This window comes from Pan troglodytes, chromosome X, assembly GCF_028858775.2.
Source record: "Pan troglodytes isolate AG18354 chromosome X, NHGRI_mPanTro3-v2.0_pri, whole genome shotgun sequence".
Taxonomy (NCBI): domain Eukaryota; kingdom Metazoa; phylum Chordata; class Mammalia; order Primates; family Hominidae; genus Pan; species Pan troglodytes.
In genome coordinates this window covers 61,058,587-61,077,989 of record NC_072421.2, presented here as the reverse complement: position 1 = coordinate 61,077,989, position 19,403 = coordinate 61,058,587, and the positions used below count along the sequence as shown (strand labels likewise).

Here is a 19,403-nt window from a genome sequence, read left to right as displayed (position 1 = left end):
GTTTTATTTTCAAATTGAAGCATAATAATTGTACATATTTATGGGGTACACTGTGATAGTTTGTGGGACTTCCATTTTTTTCTACGTATGTTCAATTCCTCCATTTGTTGAGATTTGTTGAATAAAAGACAGTTTATTACTGTCTTTTCTCCACTGAATTGCTTTTGCACCTCTGTCAAAATCAGATGGACATATTTCTGTGAGTGTATTTCTGGGTTATCTCTTTCGTTCTCCAAACAATGTACTTTCTTGATTACAGTAGCTATGCAGTAAGCCTTAACATTGAGTAGAATACTTTTTTCAGCCATATACTTCCCTTTTAAAATTATTCTAGCTATTCTAGATATTGTGCATTTGCATGTAATCTAAGATGCAGCACTTTGGGAGGCGTAGGTGGGTGGATCATGAGGTCAGGCGTTCGAGACCAGCCTGGCCAACATAGTGAAACCCCGTCTCTACTAAAAATACAAAAAATTAGCCAGGCGTGGTGGTGGGCACCTGTAATCCCAGCTACTCAGGAGGCTGAGGCAGGAGAATAGCTTGAATCTGGGAGGCGGAGGTTGCAGTGAGTCGAGATCATGCCACCGCACGCCAGCCTGGGCAACAGTGCAAGACTCCATCTCAAAAAAAAAAACAAAGAAAACTAAAATGAACATTGTGTATGTCTATAAAGCTTAGCTCAAACTTTCATAAATGTTACATTAAACCTATAGATCAAATAGGAGAGTTGACATCTTTACTATGTTAGGTCTTCCAATCTATGCATACGGTATGTATTTACTTTTATTTAACTCTTCTTTAATTTCTGCCATTAATATTTGAAATCTTTAGGACACAGTTCCTTTACATGTTTTGACAGATTTTACTTAAGATTTTTACTTTATTTGAAGCAATTATAAATGTTAACTCTTTTATTATTGTTTCACAGGTTTCTGAGACTTTCATTATTTTTCAGTCTATTTTCTCTGTTGTTCATATGATGTAAATTCTATTTTTCTGTCCTCAAGTTTGCTGATTCTATCTTCTGTCATGTCTATTCTTACATTGACCATTTCCACAGGTGATTTTTATTTTTATTTGATTTTTCAGTTCTAAGACTTTCCATATGGTTCTTTTCTTTATGCGTTCTATTTCTTTACAAGTATTTTCTATTTTTTCCATTTGATGCAAAATAATTAATTATGTATTGAAGCTTTTTTCTTTTCTGTGAAGTAATTTTAAAATGTATAATTGGAACAAAATAATTGTATATATTTATGGGATACAGTGTGGTTTTCCAATGTAGGTATGCATTGTATAATGATCAAATGTTGATAACTACCATATCCATCACTTTAACTATTATTCATTTCTAGTTATCCTGAAATATACATTACATTCTTATTTGCTATACTCACCCTACCATGTAATAGATATTCTTCTTGTCTCACACCTAGTGACACTGCCTGCTCTCCACATCCCAGTTTCTAGTAACCATTATTCTATTCTCTACTTCTATGAAATCAACGTTTTTAGATTCCTAATTGACATACTAATTTTACTTTTTGTAGATATATATCCAATAGTGGAATTGCTGGAGAATATAGTAACTCTATTTTTAATTATTTGAGGAAACTCCATGCTGTTTTCCATAATGGCTGTAATAATTCACATTCCTGCCAACAGTGCATAAGAATTCCCCTTTCTCCACATCCTCACCAGCATTTATTATATCTTTTTTTCTTTTTGATAATAGCTGTTCTAATTAGGGTGTGAAGATATATCATTTTGGTTTTGATTTGCATTTCCCTGATGATTAGTGGTGTTGAGGCTTTTTCCATATATCTGTTGGCCATTTGTGTGTCTTCTTTTTTTTTTGAGATAGTCTCGCTCTGTCCCCCAGGCTGAAGTGCAGTGACGCGATCTCAGCTCACTGCAACCTCCACCTCCCAGGTTCAAGTGATTCTTCTGCCTCAGCCTCCTGAATAGCTGGGACTACAGGTGCATGTCACCATGCCCAGCTAATTTTTTTTTTTCTTGTATTTTTAGAAGAGACAGGGTTTCACCATGTTGGCCAGGATGGTCTCGATCTCCTGACCTTGTGAACCACCCACCTTGGTCTCCCAAAGTGCTGGGATTACAGGCCTGAGCCACTGTGCCCAGCCGTGTGTCTTCTTTTGAGAAATATCTATTCAGGTCTTTTGCACATTTATTTATTTATTTATTTCAGTTTTATATGTAGATTGTATTTTATTTTGAAATGTGATACGGTGCTATTCTCTTGCATTTTCTTAGACGTGACTCACCACTAACCCTATATTCCCCCATTTCAGGCCAGTTGGTCATAAACATCCACTTGCCCCAGAGAATATTGGGTTGTTATGACAAGACTACAAAGTTGGAAAGAAATAGAATATTTGAGTCTGCCCTGTAAGAATAAAAAGAATAAAAGGGTTTTAAGTTTATTTAGACCCTATTGTTTAATCAAGAATTCTGGCCAGGAGCAGTGGCTCACGCCTATAATCCAAATGCTTTAGGAGGCCAAGGCAGGAGGATCGTTTGAGGCCAAGAGATTGAGACCAGCCTGGGCAAATTATTGCTCAGGAAAAAAAGGTCTTATTTAATATTTTAGTCTTTGCAACGTTTTTTGCTATTATGGAGTATTCTCTCAAGTACCTTATGTACATCCACGTTGTCTGAGACATGCCACTTTAACATTCTAGATATGCTGTAGCTGTCATTTTACCCTAAGCCATTAGGAGCACTGATCCACATAAAATTGGGCTGTTTTATTTATTTATTTATTTATTTATTTATTTATTTATTTATTTATTATACTTTAAGTTTTAGGGTACATGAGCACAACGTGCAGCTTAGTTACATATGTATACATGTGCCATGTTGGTGTTCTGCACCCATTAACTCTTCATTTAACATTAGGTATATCTCCTAATGCTATCCTTCCCCCCTCCCCCCACCCCACAACAGGCCCCGATGTGTGATGTTCCCCTTCCTGTGTCCATGTGTTCTCATTGTTCAATTCCCACCTATGAGTGAGTACATGCGGTGTTTGGTTTTTGGTCCTTGCGATAGTATGCTGAGAGTGATGGTTTCCGGCTTCATCCATGTCCCTACAAAGGACATGAACTCTTCATTTTTTATGGCTACATAGTATTCCATGGTGTATATGTGCCACATTTTTTTAATCCAGTCTATCATTGTTGGATATTTGGGTTGGTTCCAAGTCTTTGCTATCGTGAATAGTGCCGCAATAAACATAAGTGTGCATGTGTCTTTATAGCAGCATGTTTTATAATCCTTTGGGTATATACCCAGTAATGCGATGGCTGGGACAAATGGTATTTCTAGTTCTAGATCCCTGAGGAATCGCCACACTGACTTCCACAATGGTTGAACTAGTTTACAGTCCCACCAACAGTATAAAAGTGTTGCTGTTTCTCCACATCCTCTCCAGCACCTGTTGTTTCCTGACTTTTTAATGATTGCCATTCTAACTGGTGTGAGATGGTATCTCACTGTGGTTTTGATTTGCATTTCTCTGATGGCCGGTGATGATGAGCATATTTTCATGTGTCTTTTGGCTGCATAAATGTCTTCTTTTGAGAAGTGTCTGTTCATATACTTCGCCCACTTTTTGATGGGGTTGTTTGTTTTTTTCTTGTAAATTTGTTTGAGTTCATTGTAGATTCTGGATATTAGCCCTTTGTGAGATGAGTAGATTGCAAAAATTTTCTCCCATTCTGTAGGTTTCCTGTTCGTTCTGATAGTAGTTTCTTTTGCTGTGCAGATGCTCTGTAGCTTAATCAGATCCCATTTGTCAATTTTGGCTTTTGTTGCCATTGCTTTCAGTGTTTTAGACATGAAGTCCATCTCCATGCCTATGTCCTGAATGGTGTTGCCTAGGTTTTCTTCTAGGGTTTTTATGGTTTTAGGTCTAACATTTAAGTCTTTAATCCATCTTGAATTGATTTTTGTATAAGGTGTAAGGAAGGGATCCACTTTCAGCTTTCTACATAGGCCTAGATAGTTTTCCCAGCACCATTTATTAAATGGGGAATCCTTCCCTCATTTCTTTTTTTGGTCAGGTTAGTCAAAGATCAGATACTTGTAGATATGCAGCATTATTTCTGAGGGCTCTGTTCTGTTCCATTGGCCTATATCACTGTTTTGGTACCAGTACCATGCTGTTTTGTTTACTGGAGGCTTGTAGTATAGTTTGAAGTCAGGTAGTGTGATGCCTCCAGCTTTGTTCTTTTGGCTTAGGATTGACTTGACAATGCGGGCTCCTTTTCAGTTCCATATGAACTTTAAAGTAGTTTTTTCCAATTCCGTGAAGAAAGTCATTGGTAGTTTGACGGGGATGGCATTGAATCTATAAATTATCTTGGGCAGTATGGCCATTTTCACGATATTGATTCTTCCTACCCATGAGCATGGAATGTTCTTCCATTTGTTTGTATCCTCTTTTATTTCATTGAGCAGTGGTTTGTAGTTCTCCTTGAAGAGGTCCTTCAAATCCCTTGTAAGTTGGATTCCTAGGTATTTTATTCTCTTTAAAGCAATTGTGAATGGGAGTTCACTCGTGATTTGGCTCTCTGTTTGTCTGTTATTGGTGTATAAGAATGCTTGTGATTTTTGCACATTGATTTTGTATCCTGAGATTTGCTGAAGTTGCCTATCAGCTTAAGGAGATTTTCGGCTGAGATGATGGGGTTTTCTAGACATGTCATCTGCAAACAGGGACAATTTGATTTCCTCTTTTCCTAATTGAATACACTTTATTTCCTTCTCCTGCCTGATTGCCCTGGCCAGAACTTCCAACACTACGTTGAATAGGAGTGGTGAGAGAGGGCATCCCTGTATTGTGCCAGTTTTCAAAGGGAATGCTTCCAGTTTTTGTCCATTCAGTATGATATTGGCTGTGGGTTTGTCATAGATAGCTCTTATTATTTTGAGATATGTCCCATCAATACCTAATTTGTTGAGAGTTTTTAGCATGAAGAGTTGTTGAATTTTCTCAAAGCCTTTTCTGCATCTGTATAGATAATCATGTTGTTTTTGTCATTGGTTCTGTTTATATTCTGGATTATGTTTACTGATTTGCATATGTTGAACCAGCCTTGCATCCCAGGGATGAAGCCTACTTGATCATGGTGGATAAGCTTTTTGATGTGTTGCTGGATTCAGTTTGCTGGTATTTTATGGAGGATTTTTGCATCAATGTTCATCAGGGATATTGGTCTAAAATTCTCTTTTTTTGTTGTGTCTCTGTCAGGCTTTGGTATCAGGATGATGCTGGCCTCATAAAATGAGTTAGGGAGGATTCCCTCTTTTTCTATTGATTGGAATAGTTTCAGAAGGAATGGTACCAGCTCCTCCCTGTACCTCTGGTAGAATTCAGCTGTGAATCCATCTGGTCCTGGACTTTTTTTGGTTGGTAAGCTATTAATTATTGCCTCAATTTCAGAGCCTGTTATTGGTCTATTCCGAGATTCACCTTCTTCCTTGTTTAGTCTTGGGAGAGTGTATGTGTCAAGGAATTTATCCATTTCTTCTAGATTTTCTAGTTTATGTGCATAGAGGTGCTTATAGTATTCTCTGATGGTAGTTTGTATTTCTGTGGGATCAGTGGTGATATCCCCTTTATCATTTTTTATTGCATCTATTTGATTCTTCTCTCTTTTCTTCTTTATTAGTCTTGTTAGCAGTCTATCAATTTTGTTGATCTTTTCAAAAAACCAGCTCCTGGATTCATTGATATTTTGAAGGGTTTTTTGTGCTTCTGTCTCCTTCAGTTATGCTCTGATCTTAGTTATTTCTTGCCTTCTGCTAGCTTTTGAATGTGTTTGCTCTTGCTTCTCTAGTTCTTTTAACTGTGATGTTAGGGTGTCAATTTAAGATCTTTCCTGCTTTCTCTTGTGGGCATTTAGTGCTATAAATTTCCCTCTACACACTGCTTTGAATGTGTCCCAGAGATTCTGGTATGTTGTGTCTTTTTTCTCCTTGGTTTCAAAGAACATCTTTATTTCTGCCTTCATTTTGTTATGTACCCAGTAGTCATTCAGGAGCAGGTTGTTCAGTTTCCATGTAGTTGAGTGGTTTTGAGTGAGTTTCTTAATCCTGAGTTCTAGTTTGATTGCACTGTGGTCTGAGAGACAGTTTGTTATAATTTCTTTTCTTTTACATTTGCTGAGGAGTGCTTTACTTCCAACTATGTGGTCAATTTTGGAATAGGTGTGGTGTGTTGCTGAAAAGAATGTATATTCTGTTGATTTGGGGTGGAGAGTTCTGTAGATGTCTATTCGGTCTGCTTGGTGCAGAGCTGAGTGCAATTCCTGGATATCCTTGTTTACTTTCTGTCTCGTTGATCTGTCCAGTGTTGATAGTGGGGTGTTAAAATCTCCCATTATTATTGTGTGGGAGTCTAAGTCTCTTTGTAGGTCTCTAAGGACTTGCTTTACGAATCTGGGTGCTCCTGCATTGGGTGTTTATATATTTAGGATGGTTAGCTCTTCTTGCTGAATTGATCCTTTTACCATTGTGTAATGGCCTTTATTGTCTCTTTTGATCTTTGTTGATTTAAAGTCTGTTTTATCAGAGACTAGGATTGCAATCCCTGCCATTTTTTGTTTTCCATTTGCTTGGTAGATCTTCCTCCATCCCTTTATTTTGAGACTATGTGTGTCTCTGCATGTGAGATGGGTTTCCTGAATACAGCACACTGATGGGTCTTGACTCTTTATCCAGTTTGCCAGTCTGTGTCCTTTAATTGGAGTTTTTAGCCCATTTACTTTTAAGGTTAGTATTGTTATGTGTGAATTTGATCCTGTCATTATGATGTTAGCTGGTTATTTTGCTCGTTAGTTGATGCAGTTTCTTCCTAGCCTTGATGGTCTTTACAATTTGGCATGATTTTGCAGTGGCTGGTACTGGTTGTTCCTTTCCATGTTTCATGCTTCCTTCAGGAGGTCTTTTAGGGCAGGCCTGGTGGTGACAAAATCTCTCAGCATTTGCTTATCTGTGAAGCATTTTATTTCTCCTTCACTTATGAAGCTTAGTTTGGCTGGATATGAATTCTGGGTTGAAAATTCTTTCCTTTAAGAATGTTAAATATTGGCCCCCACTCTCTTCTTGCTTATAGAGTTTCTGCTGAGAGATCAGCCACTAGTCTGATGCGCTTCCCTTTGTGGGTAACCCTACCTTTCTCTCTGGCTGCCCTTAACATTTTTTCCTCATTTCAACTTTGGTGAATCCGACAATTATGTGTCTTGGAGTTACTCTTCTCGAGGAGTATCTTTGTGGTGTTCTCTGTGTTTCCTGAATTTGAATGTTGGCCTGCCTTGCTAGATTGGGGAATTTCTCCTGGATAATATCCTGCAGAGTGTTTTCCAACTTGGTTCCATTCTCCCCGTCATTTTCAGGTACACCAAGCAGACATAGATTTGGTCTTTTCACATAGTCCTAGATTTCTTGGAGGCTTTGTTCATTTCTTTTCATTCTTTTTTCTGTAAACTTCTCTTCTTGCTTCATTTCCTTTATTTGATCTTCCATCACTGATACCCTTTCTTCCAGTTGATTGAATCAGCTTCTGAGGCTTGTGCATTTGTCACGTAGTTCTTGTGCCATGTTTTTCAGCTCCATCATATCCTTTAAGGACTTCTCTGCATTGGTTATTCTGATTAGCCATTCGCCTACCTTTTTTTTCAAGTTTTTTAACTTCTTTGCCATGGTTTTGAACTTTCTCCTTTAGCTTGGAGTAGTTTGATCATCTGAAGCCTTCTCCACCTCTTCAAAGTCATTCTCCATCCAGCTTTGTTCTGTTGCTGGTGAGGAGCTGTGTTCCTTTGGAGGAGGAGAGGTGCTCTGATTTTTAGTTTCCAGTTTTTCTGCTCTGTTTTTTCCCCATCTTTGTGGTTTTATCTACCTTTGGTCTTTGATTATGGTGACAAACAGATGGGGTTTTGGTGTGGATGTCCTTTCTGTTTGTTAGTTTTCCTTCTAAGAGTCAGTACCCTCAGCTGCAGGTCTGTTGGAGTTTGCTGGAGTTCCACTTCAGATCCTGTTTGCCTGGTTATCAGCAGCGGAGGCTGCAGAACAGCAGATTTTGTTGAACAGCAAATGTTGCTTCCTGATCGTTCTTCTGGAAGTTTTGTCTCAGAGGAGTACCCGGCTGTGTGAGGTGTCAGTCTGCCCTCCTGGGGGGTGCCTCCCAGTTAGGCTACTCAGGGGTCAGAAACCCACTTGAGGAGGCAATCTGTCTGTTCTCAGATCTCCAGCTGCATTCTGGGAGAACCACTACTCTCTTCAAAACTGTCAGACAGGGGCATTTAAGTCTGCAGAGGTTTCTGCTGCCTTTTGTTTGGCAATGCCCTACCCCCAGAGGTGGAGTCTACAGATGCAGGCAGGCGTCCTTGAGCTGTGGTGGGCTCCACCCAGTTCGAGCTTCCTGGACGCTTTGTTTACCTACTGAAGCCTTGGTTATGGGGGGTGCCCCTCCCCCAGCCTTGCTGCTGCCTTGCAGTTTGATCTCAGACTGCTGTGCTAGCAATGAGAGAGGCTCTGTGGACATAGGACCCTCTGAGCCAGGCACAGGATGTAATCTCCTGGTGTGCCATTTGCTAAGACCATTGGAAAAGCACAGTATTAGGGTGGGAGTGACCCGATTTTCCAGGTGCCATCTGTCACCCCTTTCTTTGACTAGTAAAGGGAATTCCCTGACTCCTTGTGCTTCCTTGGTGAGGCGATGACTCGCCCTGCTTCGGCTCATGCACGGTGCACTGTTCCCACTGTCCTGCACCCACTTTCCGACACTCCACAGTGAGATGAACCCTGTACCTCAGTTGGAAATGCAGAAATCACCCGTCTTCTTTGTGGCTCATGCTGGGAGCTGTAGACTGGAGCTGTTCCTATTCGGCCATCTTGGCTCCACCCTGCACATTTATTAATTGGATTGTTTTGTTGTGTCTCTGTGTGTGTGCATGTGTGTGTGGGTGTGTGTGTATGTGTTTGTGTTTTCTTTTTTAAACTGCTATTGAGTTGTTTTAGTTTCTTATATATTCTGGATATTAACCCCTTGTCAGATGCATAGTTTGCAAATACCTGCTACCATTATGTAGGTTGTCTCTTTACCCCATTTCCTTTGCAGTTCAGATGCTTTCTGGTTTACTGAAATACCATTTCCCTATTTTTGTTTTTCTTACCTACACTTTTTAGGTCTTATTCAAAAACTCTTTGCCCAGTGCAATTTCATGAAGCACTTCCCCTATGCTTTCTTCCAGTAGTTTCATAGTTGAAGGACTTATATTTAAGTCTTTAATTTATTTAGAGTTGATAATTTGATGTTGTGAGAAACAGTGTATAGTCTCGTCCTTTTGCATGTGGATATATAATTGTTACAGCACGACTTATTAAAAAGTTTATTTTCCTCAATGTGCTTTCTTGGTGGCTTGGTTATAAATTGTTTGTAAATGCATCAATTTATTTCTGGGTTCTACATTCTGTTCAATTTGTCTATGTGTTTTTATGCCAGTTACATATTGTTATAGTTACTATAGCTTTGTGGTATATTTTATTTTATTTTGTTTAATTTAATTTAATTTATGTATTTATTTATTTTGAGACAGAATCTCACTCTGTTGCCCAGGCTGGAGTGCAGTGGCATGATCTCGGCTCACTGCAACCTCCACCCCTCAGGTTCACGCAATTCTCCTGCCTCAGCCTCCTGAGTAGCTGGAATTACAGGCACCTGCGACTGCACTCAGCTAATTTTTTTATTTTTAGTAGAGACGGGGTTTTGCCATCTTGCCGGACTGGTCTTGAACTCCTGACCTCGTGATCTACCTGCCTCAGCCTTCCAAAGTGCTGGGATTACAGGTGTGAGCCACCGTGCCTGGCACTTTGTGGTATATTTTAAAGTCTAATAGTGTGTTGCCTCTAGGTTAGTTATTTTTTTATCAAGATAGCTTCAGCTATCTAGGGTTTCTTTTTTTTTTTTTTTTTTTTTGCATTTCCAAGAGACCCTCGATAGCCAAAGTATCTGAAGTATCTATTTTTATTTTATCTATATCTATTTTGAAGTATGTGTGTCTGTTTTGTCTATTTCTATAAAAAATGCCATTGGTATTTTGATCGGGATTCCATCAAATCTGTAGATTCTTATGGGTAACACAAAGACTTTAACATGAATTTTTCCAATTCATAAATAGGAAATATCTTTCCATTTATTTACATTCTCTTCAAAATTTTCCATCAATATTTTATATTTTTCATTGTAGATAACTTTTATCTCCTTGGTTAAATTTATTCCTAGGTATATTTTTTGTAACTTTTGTCAAGAGAATTGCTTTTTTGATTCCTTTTTCAGACAGTTTGCTATAGGCATATAGAGACACTACTGATTTTTAAATGTTGACCTTGTATCCTGCAAGTTTACTAAATTCATTTATTCTAACAATTTTTGATGGCATATACAAGGTATTCTATATATATATATATATATATATATATATATATATATACATATACATATACACACACATATGAACATGTCTTCTGGAAGCTGAAAAAAAACACATCCTTTTCCCAAATTTCAGTGCCCTTAATTTATTTCACTTGTCCAATTGCTTTAGCTAGAACTTCTAGTACTATGTTGAATAAAATTAGTGAAAGTAGACACCTTGTTCCAGTTCTTAGAGAGACTTTTTCCCATTCAACTTGTTCTCATTCAGTGTAATGTTACCTGTAGGTTTTTCATATATGTTCTTTATTTTGTTGAAGTGCCTTCCTTCTATACACAATTTCTTGAGTTTTTATCATAAATGGAAGTAGATAAAATGCTTTTTTACCAAATGCTTTTTCAGCATTTCCTGAAAGAGCATATGGTTTTGTCCTCTATTCTGTTAATATATATTATGTTTATTGATTTGCATATGTTGAATCATCCTTGCATGCCTTAGATGAAATTCTATTTGATTATGTTGAATATTTTTTTAATGTGTAGTTGTGTTTGGTTTGCTAGTGTTTTCTTGAAGATTTTTGCATCTGTCTTCATCAGGAATATTGGCCTAAAGTTTCCTTTCTTTATTGTACTTGTATGGTTTAGGAATCAGGGTAATGCTGGCCTCATATAATTAATTTAGAAGTATTCCCTTCTCTTCATTAAAAGAAAATTCTTTGAGTAGGATTGCTGGTAGTTCTTCTTTAAATGTTTGGTAGAATTCAGCAATGAAGCCATCATGTCCTGGGCTTTTCCTTGATGGGAAACTTTTTATTGCTGCTGCTATTGTCTTATTCATTATTGTTCCTCTCAGGACTTTTATTTCTTCAAGATTCAATCTTGGTAAGGTGCCTGTGTCCTGGAATGTATCTATTTCTTCTATGTTTTTCAATTTTTTGTCATAGTTCATAGTTGTGACTTATCCTATTTCTGTGCTATCAGTTATAATGTCTTCCTTTACATTTCTGACTGGGATTTCTTTCTTTTTTTCTTAGTCTATTGAAAGGTTTGTTGATTCTGTTTGTCTTAAAAAGTCAGCTCTTTGTTTTGTTCATCTTTTGTATATTTTTGTTTCTATTTTATTTATTTCTGCGGTGATATTTGTTGTTTATTTTGTTCTACTTGTTTTTGGTTTAGATTTTTCTTGTTTTTCTATTTCCTTGAGGTATAACATTGGATTGTTTGACATCTTTTTCCTCATTTTCTGTAGGCATTTGTTTGAATATTGTAGGTGTTCAGTCAGAGTGGTGGGAAAAATTGTAAGAGAAAATTATAGAAAAGAGAAGCAAACCTTCCTGGAAGGCTGGGAGGTTGCATAGCTTCAGTAAAATATTTGGCTGAAAGCAGCCTAATCCTCTTTACCTTGAGTTAATAGCAAAAGATCAAATAATAAGGGAATGTGGGGAAGTTTTTATCTTAAATAGCTTGTTTACTCTTGCGGTCCTAAGACCAACCTTTGATTATCCACAGGTGCATGATTGCTGTCTACTTGGGGGGTCTGCAATGTTAATTAACTTCTAGTGGTGTTTCCTCGAGACCTTTGTCATTTAATCTGTACTAAATAAGTGCAAACTTTGCTGGGTTATCTGGCTGATGCTGCAGATTCAGGAGCAGAAGCCCCTTAGCTGCATTGACAGGGAAAATATCTGTTTCACTGTATGTCTCTCATCCATCCGCTGGGTCAGGGTCTGCAGGCCGGCCCCCACAGGTGGTACCCTGCATGAGGAATGCTGTGAAGGATTGTGACAGACCCCTCAAAAATGATGGTGAAAAGGGCTGAGCAGTAAGTGAGTCAGTAAGTCATTGGTGCACACTTGGGATTTCCAAGTTCCGGGGGGAATTGTTCAGGCTAAGGTTTCATCATGAGTCAACAGTTATCAGCTCAATAGAAACAGTATATAAAAGTATTGTCACAGCTGCTTAAAGCTAGTGGAGCCTTGGTTTCACAGGCTCAATTAAGGGACCCATGCAAACTGTGGTATCCCATAACCCATGATTCCCAGAAGAAGGTCCACTAGATGTAGAGCTTTGAGAAAAAGTGGGGAGAAATCTTAAACAACATCATGTGCAAGGGCAATGGATCCCAGTATCATCTCTAACATTATGGGCTCCAGTAAGGGTGACTTTGGTCCCATTATGCACAGAAGAGCCAAAAAAGGGGAAGGAGGAAGAACCATCACCTACCTTACCACCTACCTCCCTGTCCCTCAGCCCCGCTATCACTGGGGTAAAAACAACAAAGAGAAAACGGAGGTTTTTCCTGAGCCCCCTCCTCCAATGAATAGGAAAAAAACAAGGGATACATTACAGTTGTGGGAACCTGTCTTAAGCAAGCTGTATTAGAAGGGGAGCTCTTAGCCTGCCTGGTAATGCAAGATCAACAAGGCAATCATGTATATAAACACATTTCTTTTAATGCTTATAAAAAGATAAGAAAAGGCATTAGAGGCTGGAGCCGTATGGCCAAGCAGGCGGTAGATAGAAAGGCTCAGCAGCAGGGAAGCTCACAGACCTGGAGCTGGCAAGTGCTCCTGAGAACTTGGCCTGCAGTGTACTGGAGAGCCAGGCCCAGCTAGCCTGCTAAGGGAGGAGAGGAGGTGCATGCTGGAGAGAGGGAGCTAGCCTGCTAAGGACAGGCAGGAGGAGTGTGAGGGACAGACTACCTGGCCATTAGCAGCCACGGGGGAGGGGGGAAGGGAGTGGTGGGGGGTGGGGGGAGAGGGTAGGGGGGTGGCACGGGGAGGGAGTGGCACAAACAAAAAGTGGTGCAGACTAAAAGCGGCGCCTAGGTGAGTGCAATGTGGCGCCACCCCGGGATCGTTGCCCTCTGGCTCCAGTCGCAGCCCATGGCAAAATTTCATGTGTTCCTCGTATACAAGCGACATCCCAGATTATAATTCTCTGCTAAGATTTAAGTAAAAATTAAGAATTTGAAAGACCTTTTTCTGATAATGACCACTGTTGTTACTCCAAACTTACCCCTAACGTGACTCTTTCCAAATCCAATTTAAGTAAAACAGTAACCTCTGAAGGGAGAGAAATTACAGAGAGCCCATGAATTAGTTGAGGAGCAATTGAAAGCTGGCCATATAGAACCATCAAACAGCCTTTGGAATTCGCCCATTTTCGTCATTCCCAAAAAGTCTGGTAAATGGAGACTTTTGCACTACTTAACTGCTATTAATGCTAATTTGCAACCTGTGGGGTCTCTTCAACAGGTCCTCCCCTCCCCTGTGGCAATTCCTCAAGATTGGCCTATAATCATTGTTGACTTAAAGATTGTTTTTATACCATTCATCTAGCAGAGAAGGACAGAGAAAAATTTGTGTTTACAATAGCAACTATCAATAATAAAAGGCCAGCTTTTGAAATTGCTGATTTCATTGGAAAGTGCTTCCTCAAGGAATGCTAAACACACCTACCATGTGTCAGTATCATGTAAATCAAGCTTTGCTCCCTAGTAGGACAAAGTTTCCTGACTGCAAGGTTATTCCTTTTATGGATAATATTTTACTAGCAGCCCCAATGGAGCCAATGCTTTTAAATGTATATATCTCTGTCATAAAGAATACACAGTTAAGAGGTTTAATCATGGCATCTAAAAAAGTACAAATGTCCTCTCCTTGGAAATATCTTGGGTACATGCTGACTTCTCAGTCAGTAAAACCTCAAAAGGTTAAATTAAATACTAGCAACTTACATAGCTTAAATGATTATCAGAAATTACTAGGCAATATTAACTGGCTTTGCTGTGCCTTGCGCATTACTACGGATAAATTGCAAAATCTGTTTTCCATCTTAAAGGGCAATTCAGCCCTGGATTCTCCCAGGTGTTTAACTCCTATAGCCAAAAGAGAGATTGAAGAAATAGAACAAGCCATCTCTCAGAGGCAGCTACATCACATAAACCCAGGCTATTCGATCCAGTTGTTTCTCTTTCCCACTAAACACTCCCCTACAGGATTAATAGGACAGATGACCCCAGGGCTACACTTTCTAGAATGGGTTTATTGCTCACATACCGGGACTAAAACACTATCTCCCTATATCCAGCTACTTAGTAAAGTCATATATTCAGGCCACAAACAATGGAATCAGTTGCAAGATTGTGACCCTGATATCATCAGGATTCCTTTGAGTAAAAAGCAATTTGAAGCAGTATTGCCCCTCTCTTTAGATCTTCAGATAGCACTCTCTGATTACACAGGCCATTTAGAGCATACCCTCCCTGCTGACAAACTGCTTCAGTTCTTATCTCGTACTTCAATGGTGTTGCCTACAAAAATAGTTCATTCCCCCATACCTAATGCTTAAACACTGTTTACTGATGGTTTGGGTAAACATGGAAAAGCAGCCGTTTGGTGGAGACCATGTAATTCCCTCACTTGATCTGGGTTTACTAGCACTCAGAGAGCTGAGGTTGGGGCCTTAATATTGGCTTTGGAAACTTTTTTCGCTCAGCCCTTCAATATTGTTAGTGACTCGGCTTACCCTGTTTATTTACTGCAGAACCTTGAAGCAGCCCTAATTAAGTCCACACTGGATCCCACCCTGTGTGCTCTTTTTCTCCAACTTCAGCAATTGCTAGATCAATGTACACATCCTATTTTTATTACACACATTCGAGCCCACAGCTCACTGCCTGGCCCATTGGCTTACAGCAATGATCAAGCAGACCTTCAGGTTATGACATCATTGTTTGACCAAGCCACTCAATTGCATCAACTTTTCCACCAAAATTGGAGAAACTTATCTAAACAATTTCAACTTACCCAGAGACTAGCTAAACAAATTATTCTACAATGCAAATTATTCTACAATCTGAGATTGCTAGCTCACAGGCATGTCCCCTCCTTCAACAGGTGTTAATGCTAGAGGACTGGAACCTAATCAGTTATGGCAAACAGATGTTACACACATCCCTGATTTGGAAAACTAAGATATGTACATGTATCTGTTGATAGTGCACATGCTGTTCCTAGAGAGTCCACTCGATATGTCATTAAACATCTTCTTTTAACTTTTGCATTTATGGGGTGGCCCACAAAAATTAAAACTGATAATGGTCCAGCTTATGCCAGCTCACAGTTTCAACAATTTTGTCACACATGGAACATCCAACACTCCACAGGCAACCCATATAACCCCAAGGACAGGCCATAGTAAAATGTGCCCATTCCACTCTTAAAAATATGCTCAAAAAACAAAAAAGGGGGAGTATGAGTAAGGACCCTGCAACACTAATACCACAAGCCTTATTACCCTTAATTTTTAAAGTTTAGATGACAAATTTCAACCAGCTGTAGAAAAGCACTTTGCTAAAACCTCTCAAGACATAAAACCTGCACTTTTATGGAAATATGTAAACAGTAATGTATGGTGTGTTCCGAATGAATTGTTAACATGGGGAAGAGGATATGCTCATGTTCACACCCCCTCAGGTCCTCTTTGGATTCCAGCATGACACATCAAGCCATATCATTGCTTGGCTAGGACCCAACCTGATACCAGAAATGAAGGATCTAACCCTACAGGACCCACAGCCCTGGATGATGTGGCTTCCTCGGACCACACAAGCCCCGGATGTTACCTGGGGGATGCTGAAGAAGACAACTCAGGAGGCTTAATGAATCCTGCTCTGGATGAAGACAACATTTACTGCAGATAATTTGTTCCTTGCTATGCTCTCTGTTGTACATTGCAACTCGCATAGGGTATTGATCCTTTTTATGCTCTCTCTTTGTCTGCAACCTGTACCTGCTACACACTATTGGGATGATATCTTAGATCCGCCTTTCTTTCACCTTGTCACCTGGGCAGACACCCCCTTCCCAGCCTTTAATAATGTAACTGCTTGGCCAGGAAGGATAGATTTACCCCCAGTGGGGTCCCTCATTAATGACACACATTGGACTAAGGTGCCAGGTAACACTACATATCACTCTGCTATCCTCCCACTGTGTGTAAGTTATAAAAGTTCTAACTCTTAACTGTGTACCTGCCCAAACACAATTATGGCTACATCGTGGCAAAAGAAATGCATTAACAGCCTTAGCTGCAGGTAGCCTCAAACCGGGCAATGCAATCAATGCCACTTTCCCAAACATTCCTTCCTGTGCTCAAGAACAAAGCTGGGAAAGTAATGGATTCCACTTTAGCTGGGAGGTCTGTCATGGGGAACAGGCCCGTAGCCTCAAGTTAGGCAATTATAACATCTTAGACTGGAACCCCTACGGCCATTTGCAGGGCAGCCTTACTGATATCCTCATCCATCATGGCATCAATAAGAGTATCATAGACTTGTCCCATTCCCCTATGATTTGGGCTGATCAGGGCATGGGATATCCTAGACCTCAAGTAAAGTCCATGCCACCCCAAGACACTTTATGGCACTTGGGACATCTTAGCACCTCCCTTGACACCTGGCATGGGATATATCATAATTCCAGTAACAACTATACTATAACCTTTATTCATAATAACACTGATCTGTGCCTGATTTGCACTACCCATCCATATGATTTCCTTATGGGAACCAATATTTCTATTACACCTCCAAGTTCCATGTTTGTGACCCGGGTGCAGAGACAGGCTTGGTTTGCCTCATGTATCACTAATTACAATATATCTAATTGAAATATTACCAGTGTCATGATATTGAGGAGACAATCTGAGGCATTCCTACCAGTCAATTTGGCACGCGATTGGCAAGGTTCCTCTGCCCTTGCCACCTTAGAACAAGCCCTGTCCCAGGTCAGACCCAAAAGATTCATAGGCGTACTTATAGCCTTTATAGTCTCAGCCATAGTCATCCTAGCAACTGCTAGTGTGGCTGTAGCACTTATTACTGAATCAGTACAACCAGCTGCTTTTGTAGATAATTTGGCCAAAAATGTGTCGAATGAACTTCTCTTGCAGCATGTCTGTAAGCCCTCAAGGCTGCCTTGGAATATGTCGGGGAGCGAAAAGATGCGCTAGCATTCCTACAGCAATTAAACTGCAACTAGGGGCATAAACATATCTGTGTCACTTCTCTACCATGGAATCAATCAACAAATAGTTGAGATGAGGTGAAACAACACCTCTGGGGAAACTTTCATGACAATTTAACAGCAGATGTAAAGCAACTTAAAACTAAAATTTTAGAATCCCTTCACACCATAGATCTACACATCCAACAAACAGCCATATGGAAGGGTGTGCAAGATAACCTCTCCTGGATAGACCCCTGTCCTGGGGGTCACTCCTTGATTGGAAAAGAATGTTGCTGATTATACTCATGTTTGTCTTATGTTATTTGCTAATTCTAGGATGCAAAGCCAGAATAAGAGCAGTAACCACCATGCCTGACACACCTGTTGCTGCACACATCTGCACTCTTCAATTAATAAAGCCTAATGCAAAAAACAGAAAAGGGGGAGATGTAGGAGTTCAGTCAGGGTGGTGGGAAAAATTGTAAGAGGAAATTATAGAAAAGAGAAGCAAACTTTCTTGGAAGGCTGGAGATTTGCATAGCTTCAGTAAAATATGTGGCTGAAAGCAGCCTAATCCTCTTTACCTTGAGTTGATAGCAAAAGAGCAAATAACAAGGGAATGTGGGGGAGTTTATCTAAATAGCATGTTTACTCATGTGGTCCTAAGACCAACCTTCGATTACCCACGGGTGCATGATTGCTCTCTACTCAGGGGGTTGGCAATGTTAATTACCCTCTAGTGGTGTTTACTTGAGACCATTGTCATTTAACCTGTATTAAAGAAATGCGAACTTTGCAGGCTTATTGGGCTGATGCTGCAGCTTTAGGAGCAGAAGCCCCTTAGCCACACTGACAGGAAAAATATCTGTGTCAGTGTACATCTCTCATCTGTTGCTGAGTCAGGGTCTGCAGGTTGGACCCCACAGTATATACTTCCCTTTTAGAGCCACTTTTGTTGTATCCCATATGATTCACTGTGTTGTGCTTCTATTTTCATTTGCAATGAATTTTCAAATTTCCGTTTAAATTTCTTCATTGACTCATTGGTTGTTTATAAACATTTTGTTTAATTCTATATATTTATAAGGTTTTCAGTGTTTCTCCTGTTATTTATTTATAGTTTTATTCTATTATGGTCAGAAAAAAATACTTGAAATGATTTCAATAAAAAAATTACACTTGTTTTTTGGCCTAACATATAGTTTCTCATGGAGAATGTTCTATTGTGCTGTTGAGAAGAATGTGTATTCTGCAGCTGTTGGGTGAAATTAAAAAAAAAAAAATCTGTTAGGACTATTTGGTCTAGAGTGCACTTTGACTTCAATATCTCTTTGTTGATTCTCTATCTGGATAATCTGTTGATTGCTGAAAGTGTATATTGAGGCACCCTAATATTATCACATCACATTCTATCTCTCCTAGGACCATTAATGCTTGCTTTATGTATCCAGGAGTTCCATTGTTGGGCCATGTATGTTTACAGTTTTCATATCCTCCTGCTCTATTGACCCCTTTATCATTATATAATGGCCTTCTCTATCTTTTCTTACTGTTTTGATTTAACATCTATCATTTTTGGTTTCCGTCTGCATGAAATATCTTTTTCCGTACTTTCCCTTTCAGTCTATGTGTGTCATTATAGGTGAAGGGAGTTTCTTGTAGGCAGCGTATAGTTAAGTTTTTAAATATTTATTCAACCACTCTGTGTCTTTTAATTAGATAATTTAGTCCATTTATATTCCATGCTACTAGTGGACTCACTACTTCCATTTTGTTACTTGTTTTCTGGTTGTTTTGTAATTCCTCGCTTCCTTTCTTGTTGTCCTCCTTTGTGGTTGACTTGCTTTGGTAGTATGTTTTAATTCCTGGCTATTTTTTGTGTATCTACTACAGGTTTTTGCTTTGTGGTTACCATTAGGCTTACAAAAAATCTT

At 39.3% G+C, this 19,403-nt stretch overlaps 1 protein-coding gene across 24 annotated transcripts in view; it reads left to right on the top strand.

Moving 5' to 3' along the window:
• Positions 1 to 19,403, top strand: part of SPIN4 (spindlin family member 4) — a 342,780-nt gene that overhangs the window by 186,858 nt on the left and 136,519 nt on the right. The window lies entirely within an intron of this gene.